This window comes from Ursus americanus, chromosome X, assembly GCF_024610735.1.
Source record: "Ursus americanus isolate L20-20 chromosome X, mUrsAme1.1.p, whole genome shotgun sequence".
NCBI lineage: Eukaryota > Metazoa > Chordata > Mammalia > Carnivora > Ursidae > Ursus > Ursus americanus.
The window spans coordinates 62,703,522-62,723,955 of record NC_142164.1 but is presented as its reverse complement, the minus strand read 5'-3'; the positions used below and the strand labels follow the sequence as shown (position 1 = coordinate 62,723,955).

At 38.6% G+C, this 20,434-nt stretch overlaps 1 protein-coding gene and 1 pseudogene across 1 annotated transcript in view; one reads left to right on the top strand and one right to left on the bottom strand.

The window, feature by feature from the left end:
- ZDHHC15 (zDHHC palmitoyltransferase 15) overlaps positions 1-20,434 on the bottom strand; it is a 169,195-nt gene that overhangs the window by 132,747 nt on the left and 16,014 nt on the right. The window lies entirely within an intron of this gene.
- On the top strand, positions 16,859-17,271 carry LOC123793515 (small nuclear ribonucleoprotein Sm D2 pseudogene; annotated as a pseudogene).

Below are 20,434 nucleotides of genomic sequence, written 5' to 3'. Positions count from 1 at the left end.
GAACTTCTCAAACTCAATGCACGAGAAACAAATAAACAAGTCAAAAAATGGGCAGAAGATATGAACAGACACTTTTCCAATGAAGACATACAAATGGCTAACAGACACATGAAAAAATGTTCAAAATCATTAGCCATCAGGGAAATTCAAATCAAAACCACACTGAGATACCACCTTACGCCAGTTAGAATGGCAAAAATAGACAAGGCAAGAAACAACAATTGTTGGAGAGGATGTGGAGAAAGGGGATCCCTGCTACATTGTTGGTGGGAATGCAAGTTGGTACAGCCACTCTGGAAAACAGTGTGGAGGTCCCTTAAAAAGTGAAAAATTGAGCTACCCTATGATCCAGCCATTGCACTACTGGGTGTTTACCCCAAAGATACAGACGTAGTAAAGAGAAGGGCCATATGCACCCCAATGTTCATAGCAGCAATGTCCACAATAGCTAAATCGTGGAAGGAACCGAGATGCCCTTCAACAGATGACTGGATTAAGAAGTTGTGGTCCATATATACAATGGAATATTACTCAGCAATCAGAAAGAACGAGTTCTCAACATTTGCTACAACATGGACGGCACTGGAGGAGATAATGCTAAGTGAAATAAGTCAAGCAGAGAAAGACAACTATCATATGATTTCTCTCATCTATGGAACATAAGAACTAGAATGATCAGTAGGGGAAGAAAGGGATAAAGAAAGGGGGGTAATCAGAAGGGGGAATGAAACATGAGAGACTATGGACTATGAGAAACAAACTGAGGGCTACAGAGGGGAGGGGGGTGGGGGAATGGGATAGGCCGGTGATGGGTAGTAAGGAGGGCACATATTGCATGGTGCACTGGGTGTTATACACAACTAATGAATCATCGAGCCTTACATCGAAAACCGGGGATGTACTGTATGGTGACTAACATAATATGATAAAAAATCATTATAAAAAAAAATAAGCACAAGGGAAGGATAAAATATTAACACTTATTATATTTGAACTATGATCTTGTAGAATATCAGAACTTTATTTTTATTTTTTTTAATATTTTATTTATTTATTTGACAGAGAGAGAGAGAGAGACAGCCAGCAAGAAAGGGAACACAACAAGGGGGAGTGGGAGAGGAAGAAGCAGGCTTCCAGTGGAGGAGCCTGATGTGGGACTCAAATCCCAGAACGCCGGGATCACGCCCTGAGCCTAAGGCAGATGCTTAATGATTGAGCCACCCAGGTGCCCCAGAATATCAGAACTTTAGCAGTTATCTGGTTTATCTGTCTCATTTTACAGCTGGGGAAAAAAGGACTAGAGTAGTATCAAATGATTTGTCCAAGGTCACAGAGCAAGTTAATGGTAGAGCTGGGACTAGATCCTAGCCTCCAAGGCTTTTTGCATGTACTATATCTATACCTTCCCCGATCATTCTTTACTGCTTGATACATACATAATTTTTGCTCAGAATGTCATTTGAGCAAAGTGAGGCCTAACTGTCTTTAGTCACCACCATCTGTGAGCATTTACACTAGGTGTTAAGGCAAAGTGAAACCATAAGGCATGGCTTTCAATCTCGAGAAACTATTGAATTAAGATGGTTTTCAGGGGTGCTTGGGTGGCTCAGTTGGTTAAGCATCTGACTCTTGATTTTGGCTCAGGTCATGATCTCAGCGTCCTAGGATCCAGCCCTGCCTTGAGCTCTGCACTGGGTGTGGAGCCTGCTTGGGATTCTTTCCCTGTCTCCCTCTGCTGCTCCTCTCCACTTGCATGTGCACTCTCTCTCTCTCTTTAGAAGAGAAAAAAATTTTAAAAAAACTTAAAAAAACATGGTTTTCATACACAATGATAAACATTAAGGTCAGGAAAATGGGGAAAAAATCCAAGAAGAGAATGATACTATATTTTAGGCGCTATTTCCTCAGGTCATTCATCAGTTATCCTTTCTCTTTCTCTTCATTTACAGGTCTATTTTTGTTGAGTCTTAAAAATTTATCCTTTTAATAATCATTTGAATGTACTTTGTTAAAACGATTCTATTTTGTTTGTGCAAAAATCTGACTGGGTAATGTCCTCTTTTTTATAATACACCTACCTGGAGATGGATACTAACTTTTTTTCCTTTCCAGTTAAAAAAAAATCCTGATTAAGAATGATTGAAAGAAGCGCACACTCTACTTTGACAACACAAATGGAAATGGAAACAAGAATCCTTGGTGGGTCAATCTAGGATTCATGATTTTGCACATATATGTTGCATGACTGAATCAGTCGAACTAGGCTCTGATTTGGGTTAATAACATCTCCTTAAAAAGGAGTTGGGGAGAGTAGAGTTGCTTGGAGACAAATCTTAATAAAGAGTGGCTGAGGGGCGCCTGGGTGGCGCAGTCATTAAGCGTCTGCCTTCGGCTCAGGGCGTGATCCCAGCGTTCTGGGATCGAGCCCCACATCAGGTTTCTCCACTAGGAGCCTACTTCTTCCTCTCCCACTCCCCCTGTGTTCCCTCTCTCGCTGGCTGTTTCTCTCTGTCAAATAAATAAATAAAAAATCTTAAAAAAAAATAAAGAGTGGCTGACAAATTGCTGTTTGGTATATCTCTTTCTGTCTCTATGGCTGAACAATCACTGGTAAGCAAGAAGTGGAGGTCCTAACTACCATTTGCTTGACTACTTGCTATAGTACTTGTGGGTGAGGGAAAGCAATCATTCAGTGCTTTGAAGATGTTGGAATGAGACAATGTGTATAGAGGAAAATGAGTGGAAACCAGTAAAGTTTCCAGGTGGAGAACAGCTAACTTCAAGTAATTTTACATCTGTCACAGTACAAGTGGGATTGGTTTGTATGATCAAGAACAGTGGCCAGAAATAGTATCAATGGGTAAAAGCTACAGGTCGACACGTTTTAGCTCAATATGAGAAAAAAATGATGATTTTGATGATGATGATGATGATGACGACAACTATGACAATGATGGATTGGCAGCATTGGAAAGAACTGAGTTTCCCATTACACACACTTGGAAATGTTGTAGAGGGCATTTACACATTAGGCAGTGGACTTGACTTTTAAAGTTCCTTATATTCCTGAAATCTGTAAGGATTCAATAAGCCTATGGGAAAAAATATTTTCTTGCACACTTCCCTGTTGGAAGTTACATACTTCAGAAGAAAAAAAGAAGGGCCTTTATTATAAAACATTGGGGTACTTATCTTGGTAGTTCTGCCTTTCCTTTAGTGACCTTTGTAATATTGCCTTTTTCACTATTAAAGGAAGAGACTAAGAATATGTCAGTCATATTTAAAATGAAAATGTTATTGCTTGTGATGTTTAATATTACGTGTCAACTTGACTAGGCTAAGGGATGCCCAGATAGCTGAAAAAACATTATTTCTGGGTGTGCCAGTGAGAGTATTTCTGGAAGAGATTATCATTTAACACATAGACAGTAAAGATCACCCTCGCCAATCTGGTGTGAGCGTTATTCCATCCTTTGAGGGCCTGACTAGAACAAAAATGTAGAGGAAAGGCAAATTTGTTGTCCGATTGACCTCAAATATCTATCTTCTTTTGCAATCAGACATTGGTACTCCTGGTTCTCTGGCCTTTGGACTTGGACTAAAACTTGTACCATTGGTTCCCCTGGTTCTCAGGCCTTCAGATTTGTACTGAAATTACACCACTGGCTTTCCTGGGACTCCAGCTTTCAGAAGGCAGATCATGGGACTTAACCTCAGTAATCACATAAGCTAAGCCCTCGGGATAAATCCCTTTTTATATATTTATATATATTTTATTGGTCCTGTTTCTTTGAAGAACTCTAATAGAATGCTATAACATGGATGAAACTCAAAAACATTATGCACAGTGAAGAAGCCAGATACAAAAGACTGTATATATTGTATAATTCCATTTGTATGAATGCGTAGAAAAGGTATGTTTTAGAAAGAGAAAGCAGATCAGTGGTTGCCTAGGGCTGGAGGTGAAAGTGAGGTGCTGCAAATGGGCATGAAGAAAGTTTTGGGGGTGATAGAAATGTTTTGTAACTATACCAAGTGATGGTTGCACAACTCTATACATTTATGGAAATCACTGAACTACATACCTGCAATGGGTGGGTTTTATGGTATGTAATTTATACTTTAATAAAGCTGTTTAAAAATAATAAGTAAATAAAATGAAAATGTTACAAGAGTCATTACAAACTTCTACAAAATCAATCTTTTATCATGAATTTCTTGGATAAGTGTACACTTCATCATTCTACGGGTAACTTGCCATGCATGATTGTATAGTGATGTGGTGGTATGTCTATACACCTGCTTTGTTCCTTCAAATTTTAGCTCAGTACTGGGAAGTTAAGTACTTGGAGTTATCATCAAATAGATTTTTGCACGCTTCTCCTTTTTTCTTTCACCTAATTACTGATTCTTTGCAACTAGGCATGGAGAAAAGGTATGGAAATGTGGAGTACATGCAAGGGCACTTCACCACAGAAAATTAGTATTAAAAACAAAACATATCTCATAACTTCCTTTAAGTAGATGCATATTGTAGGGTTCCCAAAAGGGGAATGTTAGAATTATCCTAATTGAGGCTAGATGGAGATGGTTAACAAACGCAGTAGAAAGGACATGGAAGAAATTCTACAACAGTGCTGACCAATAAAAATATAACATAAGCCATGTAATTTATTGTTCAGGTAAGAACACTTCAAAAATTAAAAAAATACCAAGTGAAGTTAACTTTAATATTTTATTTAGTCCAATATATCAAAAACATCATTTCAACATGTTATGCACATAAAATTATTAATATTTTACATTCTTCTTTTTGTTTAAAATTTTGAAAGCTGGTGTGTTCATTCAGATGCTATTTTTCAAGTGTTCAATAGCCACATGTGGCTAGTGGCTATCAAATTAGATAGTAAAGCTCAAAAAGACTTGTAAAAGGAAAATGGGAAGATTGAAAATATAAGTCTATTCAGATGAATTTTCACTCACAATATGAAGTTCTCTTTAAATTAATGACTCATTTGGGAGGGGAGTTTATTGTAGTGATGTGTTACATTTACTTTGGCATGTACTCGTATTGTGGCTCTGCCACTTACTTGTTCTGTGGCCCTAGGCAAATTATTTAATCTCTTTGGGCCTCAGTTTCCTCACCTATAAAATAAGGATAAAATTATATATATTATAAGGCTGTTATAGGAATTAAATGATAAAATATGTGTAAAGTGCTTGGGTATCTGGTATATAATAAGTACTTAATTATTGTCAGATATTTATTATTTTTCTAAGAAAGGTAAGCCTTTCAGTAAGGTTAGGTTTTAGAATAGTTTACGATAAAACAAGTTTTATTTAAAAATATTGTTTATCATAGCGATCCCAAAGTTTCATATGATGGTTTTAAAATAATGTATTCATTGTCAAAATGAGTATATTTGATACCTACTTTTTCCATTAGATGTTTCTTAGACTTTAGGTTAGGAGAGAGCATAGAATTTAAAATGCAGAGCCTAGATACATTTCTCATTATGTTCTGCTTGCTGAGAGTAAACTAACCACACCAGATTTCATTTACTCCTCTGAAAAAGTTACTCATACTAGCCATTCTATTACTTTGTAGGCACCATTCTCATATCTGGATGATTTCAATACCCACCTAGGAAACTAATAAAAATATAGATTATAAGGCCCTCTTCATATAACAAATCTCTGGGTGAAGGTACAGGAATTTTAACTTAAAAAACTAGGTAGGGCATTCTGATTATCAGCTAGGTATAAGAACTACTGGAGTTATTTTAGATGTTTGGTTTGATATCTTAGTAGTCAGGTGTGATACATTTAACTGTTTTGTATATGGGAGACTTACAAAACTATTTGAGATATGAGAATACCATGATTCACACAGGCATCCACATAGGCTTAAATGGGTAACTTTTACTTATTCAGAAACTTGGTTTCCAGAAAATATTCCCTCTGGGTTTTTTGCCTTATTAGTGTTCATTTCTTTTGAATCTTTTTGAAGGATTTCTAGCTTCTGAGTAAAATTATTTCCTGGACCTTTTTAAATCTCAAAATGGACACTGTTGGTCACCAAAAATGGCAGAGTAAGGAATTCCAGGGTTTAGTCGTTCCCCAAGAAGTTACAAATGAAGTGTAAAAACTGTTAAAATCAACTTTTCCAGAATTCTGTAATTTAATAAAAAATGTACAACAATCAAGAGGGTACAGTTAGTGAAGAAAGGAGCTGTTGCTTTTTGGTAAGAGAATGCTGTGGAATTTTACATTTCCTCTTACGATTCTTCACATCCAATATCTGAAGGGGCTGTGAGAATAGCCTGGTGCATGTTTACAAATGCCAGAGGTAACAATACAGACCTTATTATCAAAGAATAGTGGTTGTGAGTCAGGATGGTCTGACAGCTCCTTCAAAGACCAACATAAACTCTTCCCTGGGTATCTGACTCAGAGCATTCCCAGGCCTGAGGCACCTTCTTGGGTGGCCTTTTCTGAAAGTATTTTTAGACACAGGTATTGAATGCAGCAGCCTGGGGCAAAAGACAACACTTGAGACAGGCAATTAACAAAATAAAAAGCATGGGATGAATAGATCAACAAAACAGATAGGTGGAGGTGGGAAAAAAAGTGTTTAAAAGCTACCCTAGGTGAGGGAGAAGGAAGAGATGGCAGAGAAGTAGAGGACCCACAATTCAGCTGGTCCCCTGAATCAAGCTGGATATCTACCAGACCATTCTGAACACCCACGAAATCAGCCTGAGATGCAGGGACCCTTTATTCAGCTGGTCCCCTTAATCAAGCTGGATATCTACCAGACCATTCTGAACACTCATGAAATCAGCCTGAGACGCAGGAAGATACATCTGGATCTCTACAAACGAACATCTCCAGAGCTGAGTATTGAGGTATGAAGCGGGGAGACGTGAATCCACACACAGATATTGGAAGATTGGCTTGGGCGCCAGAAAGCAGTAGCCACCTGCACTGGGGAGCGGGCCGGACTCACAGACCGGCACCCGCGGGAAAGCAGACTGAAACCGTGAGCCTGGGAACGTGCATGCGACCAGACTGAAAACCGAAGCTCCAGAGCACTCAATGGAACCGGACTGATACCAGGAGCTCGGGAGCATGCAAATCACAGTGAAACAGGGAGCTCGGGAGCGCGCGGGGGAACCGGGGCAGCTGGCGGTGTTAGAAGCACAAAGGACACAGACCTGCCAGCCCTGGAAGCGAGGGCTGGGACAGTGGCTGTGGGGCACACATCCCGGGATGCTGCAGGGTTTTTAGCAGTACCGACGGAAACAGAGTTAAAGTGGCCAGAAGAGCTCAGTGGAGAGCGGATTGCAATCTCTCTCTTCTGAGACAGAGGCTAGGATACGGCCACTGCTACTCTGACTTTCAGAAGAGTCACAGAAAACCAGCAGGGAAAGCCACCAGAGAACAAAAGCCTGGAAATACCAGTTCACATTGTGCCCATCCCCATCCCCCCTCACAGGGGATAGGGCAACTCTACCCAAACAGGGTTGCTTGAGTATCAGCGCAGCAGGCCCCTCCCCCAGAAGGCAGGCTGAAAAATCCAGAAGCTCACATCCCTAAGGTCCCTATAAAACAAGTGCACACTGCCTGGGTCCTCGTCAATAATTTGGGCTGTGGGCATACCTGCAACCTCTCATCATCAGAATGATGATGAGGAGGAAGACTCAGCAAAGAAAGGATACAGAGACTGTGGCCTCTGCCACAGAACTGATGGATATGGATATAACCAAATTGTCAGAAATGGAGTTCAGAGTAACAATGGTCAAGATGATGTATAGGCTTGAAAAAAATATTAACGAAAATATAGAATCCCTAAGGGCAGAAATGAGAGCAAATCCGGCAGAAAATAAAAATGCTATGAATCAAATGCAGTCTAAACTAGATGCTCTGACGGCCAGGGTAAATGAGGCAGAAGAACGAATTAGTGAATTGGAAGATGGGATGGTAGAAGAGAAAGTAAAAACAGAAACGTGGCTCAAAAAAATCCAATCTCAAGAATGTAGATTACGGGACATTACTGACTCAATGAAATGTTCCAAAGTCAGAATCATTGGCATCCCCGAAGGGGTGGAGAAAGAGAGAGGTCTAGAAGAGATATTTGAACAAATTGTAGCTGAGAACGTCCTTAATCTGGCAAAGGAAACAAGCATTCATGTCTAAGAGGCAGAGAAGAGCCCCCCACCAAGAGCAGTGAGAACAGACCTACACCACATCACATCAGAGTGCAATTTGCAAATATGAGGTCCAAGAAAACAGTCTTGAAAGCGGCCAGGGGAAAGAAAATCCTTACGTACAGAGGGAAGAATATCAGAATAACGTCAGACCTGTCTACAGAGACCTGGCAGGCTAGGAAGGGTTGGCAGGGTATTTTCAAAGCTGTATCTGAGAAGAACATGCAGCCCAGGATCCTTTATCCAGCAAGGCTGTCATTCAGAATTGATGGAGAGATAAGGACCTTTCAAGACCAACAGAAACTGAAGGAATTTGTGACCACCAAGCCAACCCTACAAGAGATATTAAGGGGGATTCTATAAAAGTAAAAAGGCCCCAAGAGTGATACAGAACAGAAATTTACAATCTATAGAAACAAAGACTTCACAGGCAACACGACATCATTAAAATCATCTCTCTCACTAATCACTCTCAATGTGAATGGCCTAAATGCCCCCATAAAACACCATAGGGTTGCAGATTGGATAAAAAGACATGACCTATCCATTTGCTGTCTACAAGAGACTCATCTTGAACCTCAAGATACATCCAGACTAAAAGTGAAGGGATGGAGAACCATTTTTTATACCAATGGACCTCAAAAGAAAGCTGGGGTAGCAATTCCCATATCAGACAGATTGGATTTTAAACTAAAGACTGTTGTTAGAGATATAGAAGGGCACTATATTATTCTTAAAGGATGTATCCAACAAGTGTATATGACAATTATAAATATCAAAGCCCCCAACAGGGGAGCAGCTAGATACACAAGCCAACGCTTAACCAGAATAAAGAGACATATAGATAATAATACGTTAATAGTAGGGGACCTTAACACTCCGCTCTCAGCAATCAACAGATCACCTAAGCAGAAAATCAACAAAGAAACAAGAGCTTTGAATGACATACTGGACCAGATGGACCTCATAGATATATATTGAACACTACACCCCAGAACAACAGAATACTCACATTTATTAGTTGCATACATTGAACCATCCTTGCATCCCAGGCATAAATCTCACTTGATTATAGTATATGATCCTTTTTATATGCTGTTGAATTTGGTTTGCTAGTATTTTGCTGAGGACTTTTGCATCCGTGTTCATCAGGAATCTTGGCCTGTACTTCTCTTTTCTTTCAGTGTCCTCCTTTGGCCTTGGTTCAGGTAATGCTGGCTTTATAAAATGAGTTGGAGGTGTTCCCTCCTGTTCAATTTTTGGAGAAGAGTTTGAAAACAATTGGCAGTAGTTCTTTTTAAATGTTTGTTAGAATCTATCAGTGAAGCCATCTGGCCCTGGACTTTTCTTTGTTGGCAGACGCCAAAATTCTCAACAAGATCCTAGCTAATAGGACCCAACAGTGCCTTAAAAAGATTATCCATCATGACCAAGTGGGATTCATCCCTGGGATGCAAGGGTGGTTCAACATTCACAAATTGATCCGTGTGATAGATCATATCAACTGGAAAAGAGTCAAGAACCATTTGATCCTCTCAATTGATGCAGAAAAAGCATTTGACAAAATACAGCATCCTTTCCTCATTAAAACCCTTCAGAGGATAGGGATAGAGGGTACATTCCTCAATTTCATAAAAACCATCTATGAAAAGCCTATAGTGAATATCATTCTCAATGGGGAAAAGCTGAAAGCCTTTCCCTTAAGATCAGGAACACGACAAGGATGCCCACTCTTGCCATTATTATTCAACATGGTACTAGAAGTCCTTGCAACAGCAATCAGACAACAAAAAGGGATAAAAGGTATCCAAATCAGCAAAGAAGAAGTCAAAATGTCTCTCTTTGCAGATGACATGATACTCTATATGGAAAACCCAAAAGACTCCACCCCCAAAAGTACCAGAACTTATAGAGCAATTCAGTAATGTGGCGGGATACAAAATCAATGCTCAGAAATCACTTGCATCTCTATACATGAACAATGAGACTGAAGAAAGAGAAATTAGGGAATCCATCCCATTTACAATAGCACCAAAAATCATACGTTATTTCGGAATTAACTTAACCAGAGATGTAAAGAATCTATATTCTAGAAACTACAAATCTCACTTGAAAGACATTGAAGAAGACACAAAGAGATGGAAAAATATTCCATGCTCATGGATCGGAAGAATTAACATAGTTAAAATGTCCATGCTACCCAGAGCAATCTACACTTTCAATGCTATCCCGATCAAAATACCAAGGACATTTTTCAAAGAACTGGAACAAACAACCCTTAAATATGTGTGGAACCAGAAAAGACCCCAAATCACCACGGAATTGTTGAAAACGAAAAACAAAGCTGGGGGCATCACGTGCCGGATTTCGAGCTGTACTACAAAACTGTGATCACAAAGACAGCATGGTACTGGCACAAATACAGACACATAGACCAATGGAACAGAATAGAGAACCCAGAAAAGGACCCTTGGCTCTTTGGGCAACTAAACTTTGACGAAGCAGGAAAACACATCCAGTGGAAAAAAGACAGTCTCTTCAATAAATGGTGCTGGGAAAATTGGACAGCTACACGCAAAAGAATGAAACTTGACCACTCCCTCACTCCATACACAAAGATAAACTCCAAATGGATGAAAGACCTCGATGTGAGACGAATCCATCAAAAACCTAGAGGGGAACATAGGCAGCAACCTCTTTGACATCAGCCACAGCAACTTTTTTCATGACACATCTCCAAAGGCAAGAGAAACAAAAGATAAAATGAACTTGTGGGACTTCATCAAGATCAAAAGCTTCTGCACAGCCAAGGAAACAGTCAAAAAACTAAGAGGCAGCCCACGGAATGGGAGAATATATTTGCAAATGACACTACCGATAAAAGGCTGGTATCCAAGATCTACAAAGAACTTCTCAAACTCAATACGCGAGAAACAAATAAACAAATCAAAAAATGGGCAGAAAATATGAACAGACACTTTTCCAATGATGACATACAAATGGCTAACAGACACATTAAAAAATGGTCAAAATCATTAGCCATCAGGGAAATTCAAATCAAAACCATGTTGAGATACCAACTTACACCAGTTCGAATGGCAAAAATTGACAAGGGAAGAAACAACAAATGTTGCAGAGGATGTGGAGAAAGGGGATCCCTCTTATACTGTTGGTGGGAATGCAAGTTGGTACAGCCACTTTGGAAAACAGTGTGAAGGTTCCTTAAGAAGCTAAAAATTCAGCTACCGTATGATCCAGCAATTGCTCTACTGGGTATTTACCCCAAAGATACAGACATAGTGAAGAGAAGGGCCATATGCACCCCAATGTTCATAGCACCATTGTCCACAATAGCTAAATTGTGGAAGGAGCTGGGATGCCCTTCAACAGATGAAGGGTTAAGGAAGATGTGTCCCATATATACAATGGACTATTACTCAGCCAGCAGAAAGAATGATTACACAACATTCGCAGCAACATGGATGGGACTGGAGGAGATTATGCTAAGTAAAATAAGTCAAGCAGAGAAAGACAATTATCATAGGGTTTCACTCACTTATGGAACAGAAGAAATAGCAGGAAGATCGGTAGGAAGGGAGGAATGAAGGGTGCGTAAACAGAAGGGGAATGAACCATGAAAGACTATGGACTCTGGGAAACAAACTGAGGGCTTCATAGGGGAGGGGAGTGGGGGATTGGGATAGGCCGGTGATGGGTATTAAGGAGGGCACATATTGCATGGTGCACTGGGTGTTATATGCAAATAATGAATCATGGAACACTACATCAGAATGTAAGGATACACTGTATGGTGACTAACATAATAAAAAATATTTAGAAAAATAAAGATAAAAAAAAATAAAAGCTACCCTGTGTACCATGGAATTAAGAAGGGTACACATTTTTAGGGTGGAATGCATGCTAAGAAAATGCCAAAGAAGACCCCACTCTTTCACTTCTAGCTTGCCTTCTGGTATTTAAAAGTAGGGAATGAAGGCTAAGGCAGAGTTGTAGACTGCATGGAAGGAGTTGAAAGAGGGAAGGACTGCCCCAACACAGAGCTAATCTGCAAAGCCTGGGAACGTATATTTTTATTGTCTTCTATTTCTGACTCCAGGCACTCATGAAGCCTTTATCAAACTACTAACTGACCACAAGGTTAGGAATCAAAGACTTTAGAGACCACATATAACAAGGAATACATATTTAATATAGAAAAATCACTATAGAAGCAAATAAAACCAAATTATAACAGGCAGGAAAAAGAAAACCTAGAGATGTAGAGAATCTAATTTCTAGAGTTCTACTTTATAATATTCTAATTGTATTTTTTCAACAACAAAAAAAATTACATGGCATACAAAGAAACAAAAACAGTATAGCTTATTAATAGGAAAAAATAAGTTAATAGAAACTGTCCAGGAAGCTTGGAGAATAACTTACAAGTCAAAGACTTTAAATGCACTGTCTTAAATATGCTCAAAGAGCTACAAGAAACTGTTTATAAAGAACTAGAAAGATCAGAAGAATTAAAATAGAATATATGAATGAAGAGATACAAAATAAAGGAACCAAATAGAGGTCCTGGAAATGAAAAGGACAATCGGGAAATGAAGAATTTACTAGAGAGATCCAAGAACAGATTTGAGCAGACAGAAGGAATTGGTGAACATGAAGACAGGTTGACTTAAATTATCCAGTCTGAAGAGCGAAATGAGAAAGTGAAAAAAAAATTTAACAAAGCCTGTGAGACTTATAGTGTACTGTCAAATATAATATCATATACATAATTGGAGTTTAGTAGAGAACAGAAAAAGGGGGAGCAAAGAATGTTCGAAAAAATGATCACTGAAAACTCCACAAATTTGTTAAAAGACATGAATCTAAACATCCAGGAAGCTCAATAAAATACACATAGGATGAACTAAAGGATATCCACAATCAGACACATTATAATCAAATTGACAGAACCAAAGACAAAGGAAACATCTTGAAAGCAGGAAAAGATAAGTAACTTCACATATAAAAATAATAAGATTAACATCTGATTTCTCCTTGGAAACCATGGAGGCCAGAAGGCAGTGAGATGCCATATTTAATGTGTTGAAAGAAAAATATGAACCTTGCATCAGAAACCAGGGATGAACTGTATGGTGACTAACATAATGTAATAAAAAAACATTAAAAAAAAAGAAAAATATCTGTGAATGAAGAATGTGATAACTTACAACACTATCCTTCAAAAAATGAAAGATAAAATAAGACATTCACAGATAAACAAAAAATGATGAAGTTCATCACTGCTAAAAGTGTCCTTCAAGAAAAGACAGAGTTCTGCAGGAAGAAATGAAAGGGCACTAAGTATAACTAAAGCCATTAAAAGAAATCAAGAATACTGGTAAAGGTAACTGCATAGGTAAATATAAAAGCTTTTAGTATTACATTTTTGGTTTATACTTCCTTGATTTAGTATGTGATTTAGAAGATAAACCGATAAGACAATAATGATAAATCTATGTTAACAGGCACACAATGTATGAAAATGCAATATGGGACAGTTACCAACATGAAGTGGGGACTGGAGTTGAAAAGGAGCAGAGTTTTGTATACTGCTATACTAAGCTGGTATTGACTCAAATTAATTATTTGAATTTAATTATTATAAAGTTAGTATGGTAATTGTATTACCAAGTATAAGCACTACATTATGAAAAAACCTTATATATAATGAATATATATATATATATATATATATATATATATATATACTGAAATTATAGAAAATTAAATTGGGTACAATAGAAAAAACCAATTAAAAAATAAGAATAAAAAATAAAAATAAAAAGTAACAATGAAGTAAAACAATAAGCCATCATTACACATTCTTAGAAAGACAAAACTCTAAAATACTGACAACACCAAATGCAGATAAGGATGTGGAGAAACAGGAAATCTCATCCATTGCTCGTGGGAATGCAAAATGGTACAGACAATTTTGAAGACAATTTTTCAAAGACATCCATGCAAATAACGACCAAAAAAGACCTAGGGTAGCTATACTAATAACAGACAAAAAGACTTTATTTATTTATTTATTCATTTGTAGATTTTATTTTTATTTTTTTTCATAATAATATTTTTATTATATTATGTTATTCACCATACAGTACATCCCCGGTTTTTGATGTAAAGTTCAATGATTCATTAGTTGCGTATAACACCCAGTGCACCATGCAATACGTGCCCTCCTTAATACCCATCACCAGTCTATCCCATTCCCCCACTCCCCTCCCCTCTAAAGCCCTCAGTTTGTTTCTCAGAGTCCATAGTCCATGAATTCATGCAACCAGCGGGGCTTAAAGCCTGGAGTTTTCAAGGTCAGCCGATTTGGCTGGGGTAGAGCCCTGAGGGAACTGCCCTGCTCCTGGAGAAAAGGCAGGCAAACACCTGGGGGCAGACAACACAGAAACAGTGATTTGAAGAACCCCTGGTACAAACCGGGGAAGGCAGGGGAGATTATTCACTCCTCTTGGAGTGCTTCATCGGGAGGCAGCTTTCATAGAGATGGCTCTCTGGGAAGAAAGGAACTGGCTGGTGCCATTTCCCTCCCCCACGCCTCAGCATAAACACAGAGCCACATGCAGGAAGCAACCCAGCGCCAACAGTGGCTGCCTACTAACTTATTTACACCAAGACTCACCCTGCTGCACTCTGGCTGCACTGCCCCTCTCAGTCACACTTGCCTCCATCCCAGTGAGACAGGCATCTCCCCCAGAAGACAGCACAGACCCTTGACCCCACCACATATCCCAACCAGAGAGTTCTGCAGGGCCTCAGTTCTCATGGAAGTGGTGTCAGGTCTCATTTCACAAACAGACCAGAGCACACCTAGTTAAAACTCACCACAGTCAGGCCAGGGACCAAACACTGCACACAGCAGGCAAGGAGAGCCTCCATGGACGACTGGCCTGAGGGATAGAGCAGACAAAACACAATAGCACAGTGCAAACAGCACACACCAGAGACACTCCCTGAAACATCAGGCCCTGGACACTACATGACCTCTTCCACATAAGGCCACTACTTTCAGAAGCAGGAGACATAACTGGCTTTTCTAACACAGAGAAGTCAGAGGCTTAGACAAAATGCCTAGATGGAGGAATTTATCTCAAATGAAAGAACAAGATAAGGCCATGGCCAGAGATGCAACCAAAACAGGTATAAGTAACATGCCTGATGGAGAATTTAAAGAACAATCATAGGCATATTCACTGGCCTTCAGAAAAAAATACAAGACATCAGGGAGACCTTTACCACAGAGGTCAAAGAGTTAAAAAAGAATCAGTCAGAGAAGAATAATGCAATACATGAGATTGGAAACAGGCTTGATGCAATGAACAGCAGGTTGGAAGAAGCTGAGGAATAAATTAGTGACCTAGAAGACAAAATAATAGAAAACAATGAAGCTGAACAAAAGAGAGAAAGAAGAATTCTGCAACATGAGAATAGACTTAGGGACCTCACTGACTCCATCAAATGTAATAACAATTGTGTTATAGGAGTCCCAAAAGAATAAGAGAGAGAAGAGGGGGCAGAAAATTTGTTTGAAGAAGTAACAGTTGAAAACTTCCCTAATCCGGGGAAGGAAACAGACGTCCACATCTAGGAGGCACAGAGAAATCCCATCAAAATCAACAAAAGCAGGCCAACACCAAGACATATTGCAATTAAATTTGTAAAATATAGTGTAAAGAAAACATCTTAAAAGCAGCAAGACGCAAGAAGTCCTTAACCTACAAGGGAAGACCCATAAGGCTAGCTGGAGATTTCTCAACAGAAACTTGGCAAACCAGAAGGAAGTGGGATGATATATTCAAAGTCCTGAATGGAAAAAAATCTGCAGCCAAGAATACTCTATCCACTAAGGCTGTTATTCAGAATAGAAGGAGACAGGGTTTCCCAGACAAACAACCACTAAAGGAGTTTGTGACCACTAACCCAGCCCTGCAAGGGAGATTAAAGGGGACTCATTGAGAGCAAAGGAGAGACCAAAAGTGACAAAGATAAGAAAGGATCAGAGATAAGTCTCTAGAAGTAATGACAAAACAAGTAATAAAATATCGAGAAATACATATCTATCAAGAATTACTTTGAATGTAAGTGGACCAAATACTACAATCAAAAGACATAGGGCTTGTGCCTGGTTGGTGTAGTCAGTTGAATGTCCAACTCTTGGTTTCAGCTTGGGTCATGATCTTGGGATCATGAGATTGAGCCCTGTGTCGGACTCCATGTTCAGTGCAGAGTCTGCTTGGGATTCTGTCTTCCCTCCCCCTCTGCACCTCCCCACTGATCTCTCAAATAAATAAATAAATCTTTTAAAAAATACATAGGGTGTCAGAATGGATAAAATACAAGACCCATCTATATGCTGACTACAATAGACTCATTTACTCACCTGCAGATTGAAAATGAGGGGATGGAAAAATACTTATTATGCAAATGGACATCAAAAGAAAGCAGGAGTCGCAATACTTATATTGGAAAAACTAGACTTTAAACAAAGACCATAACAAGAGATGCAGAAGGCAGAGGCAGGAGCAACATGGAAGAGACAGCATCGATCTGGGGGCACAGCCTCTATCACCATGAGCCTCCTCAAAAAGCCCAAGACTGAGATGACCATGGAGGCATTGCAGGAGTGGCAGGAGGAAGAATTAAACATGGGTCCACTCTCTGTGCTCATGCAGTAGTAAAGAACAATGCCCAGGTGCTCATGAATTGGCATAACAATAAGAATCTCCTGGGACATGTGAAAGCCAGTGATAGGCACTGCAACATGGTGGTGGAGAATGTCAAAGAGATGTGGACCAAGGTCCCCAAGAGTGGCAAGGCCAAGAAGAAGTACAAGCCAGTCAACAAAGACCGCTACATCTACAAAATGTTCCTGACTTGGGACTCAGACATCATGGTCCTGCAGAATCATCATTGCGGGCAAGTAGGGGCCTCCTCCCCACCATCAGAATATCCTTGCTCATTCTACAAAGACCTGCCTTTGTAATGGGAATAAGAAAGTCCTGTGTTTCATCTAGTAGCAAAAACAAGGGCACTATGTCATAATAAAGGGGACAATCCAACAAGAATGTCTAACCACAATGGATATTTATGCACCCAACATGGAAGCACCTGAGTATATAAAACAATTAATAACAAACATAAAGAAACTCATCGACAGTAATACAATAATAGTAGGGGACTTTAACATCCCACGTACAGCAATGGAAAGATCATTTAAACAGAAGATGGAGAAGGAAACAATGGCTTTGAATGACACACTGGACCAGTTGGACTTAACAGATATATTCACAACATTCCATCCTAAAACAGTAAAACACACATTCTTTTAAAGTTTACATGGGATATTCTCAAGTATAAATCACATATTGGGCACAAATAAGGTATCAACTAATACAAAGACTGAAATCATACCATGAACCTTTTCTAACCACAACATTATGAATCTAGAAGTCAATCACAATAAAAACCATGGAAAGATTACAAACACATGGAGGTTAAACAACATCCTACTAAACAATGAATGGATCAGCCAGGAAATCAAAGCAGAAATCAGAGTTCGTGGAAACAAATGAAAACGAGAACACAACAGTCAAAACATTTGGGATGCAAAAAAGCAGTCCTAAGAGGGAAGTATATGGCAATACAGGCCCAGATCAAGAAGCAAGAAAAACCTGAAATCAAGAACTTCACATTTCACCTAAAGGAGGTAGAAACAGAACAACAAATGAAGCCTAAGTCTAGTAGAAGGAAGGACATAGTAAAGATCAGAGCAGAAATGAATGATACAGAAACAAACAAAAAAAGAACAGATCAATGAAATCAAAAGGTGGTTCTTTGAAAAAATTAATAAAATTGATAAACCTCTAGCCAGACATAACAAAAGAAAAGAGAAAGGACCTAAATGAATAACATCACAAATGAGAGAAGAGAAAGAACAACAAACATCACAGAAATACAAACTATTATAAGAAAAAAACCAACAAATTAGACAACTTGGAAGAAATGGATAAATTCTTAGAAACGTATAAACTACCAAAACTGAAACAGGAGGAAACAGAAAACTTGAACAACTGATAACTAGCAAAGAAACAAAACTCAAAAAATTCCCAACAAACAAAACTCCAGGGCCAGATGGCTTTTGAGGGGAATTCTAACAAAATTTAAAGAGGAGGTAATATCTATTCTTCACAAATGATATCAAAAAGTAGAAAAGGAAGGAATACTTCCAACTCATTCCATGAGGCCAGCATTACCCTGATACCAAAACTAGATAAAGATTCTACTAAAAAAGTGACTATAGGCCAATATCCCTGATGAACATGTATGCAAAAATTCTCAGCAAAATACTAGCAAATCAAATCCAAGAGTACATTAAACAGTCATTCAACACAATCAAGTGGGATTTATTCCTGGGCTGGAAGGGTGGTTCAATATTCACAAATCAATCAATGTGATACAAAGTACAACATCCACTCATGATAAAAATACTCAACAAAGTAGGCTTACCTGGAACATACCTCAACATAATAAAGGCCTTATATGAAAAACCCACAGCCAATATCATCCTCAATGGGGAACACCTGAGAGCATTTCCTCTACAGTCAGGAATAAGACAGGGAAGTCCATTCTCACCACTGTTGTTTAACAGAGTAGTGGAAGTCGTAGCCAGAGCAATCAGACAACAAAAAGAAATAAAAGGCATCCAAAACAGCAAGGAAACAGTCAAATTCTCACTATTTTCAGAAGACATGATACACTATATAGAGAACTCAAAACACTCCACCAGAAAATTGCTAGAACTGATACACAAATTCAGTAAAGTTGCAGTGTACAAAATCAACATACAGAAATCTGTTTCATTTCTATACAGTAATACTGAAGCAGTAGAAAGAGAAATCGAAGAATTGATCCCATTTACAATTGTACCAAAAACCATAAAATATCTAGGAATAAACCTATCCAAAGAGGTAAAAGACCTGTACTCTGAAAACTAGAAAACACTGATGAAAGAAATTGAAGATGACACGAAGAAATGGAAAGACATTCCATGCTCATGGATTGGAAGAACAAATATTGTTAAAATGTCTATACTACCAAAAACAATCAACACATTCAATGCAATCCCTATTAAAATACCAAAGACATTTATCACAGAGAAAACAATCTCAAAATTTGTATAGAACCGCAAAAGGCCCCAAATAACCAAAGCAATATTGAAAAAGGAAATCAAAGCTCGAGGCATAACAATTCTGGACTTCAAGTTATATTACAAGACTGTAGCGATCAAAACAGTATGGTACTGGCATAAAAACAGACACATAGATCAATGGAACAGAATAAAAATCCAGAAATGAACCCACATATCTATGGTCAGTTAATCTTTGATGAAGCAGCACCTGGGTGGTTCAGTTGGTTAAGCATCCGACTCTTGGATTGGGCTCAGGTTATGATCTCAGGGTCATGAGATTGAGCCCCGTGTTGAGTTCCATGCTCAGTGTAGAGTCTGCTTAAGACACACTCTCTCTCCCCTGCTCTCTCTTCCTCTCTAAAATAAATAAATAAATCTTTTAAAAATGCATTAAAGATCTAAATGAAAAAACTGAAATTATCAAAATCCTATAGAGGAACACAGGCAGTAACTTCTTTGACATCAGCCATGGCAACTTCTTTCTACATATGTCTCCTAAGGCAAGGGAAACAAAAGCAAAAATAAACTATTGGGACTTCATCAAAATAAAAAGCTTCTGCGTAGCAAAGGCAACAATCCACAGAACTAAAAGGCAACCTATGGAATGGGAGAAGATATTTGCAAATGACATATGTAATAAAGAGTTAGTTTCCAAAATATATAAAAAATGTATAAAACTCAACACCAAAAAACAAATAATCCAATTAGAAAATGGGCAGAAGACATGAATAGATATTTTTCCAAAGAAGACATCCAGGTGGCCAACAGACACATAAAAAGATGCTCTACCTCACTGATCATCAGTAAAATGCAAATCAAAATGACAGGGAGATATTATCTCACACCTATCAGAATGGCTAGAATTAACAACACAAGGAACAACAGGTGTTGGCAAGGATGTGGAGAAAGGGGAACCTTCTTGCACTGCTGGTGGAAATGTGAAAATGCAAACTCGTGT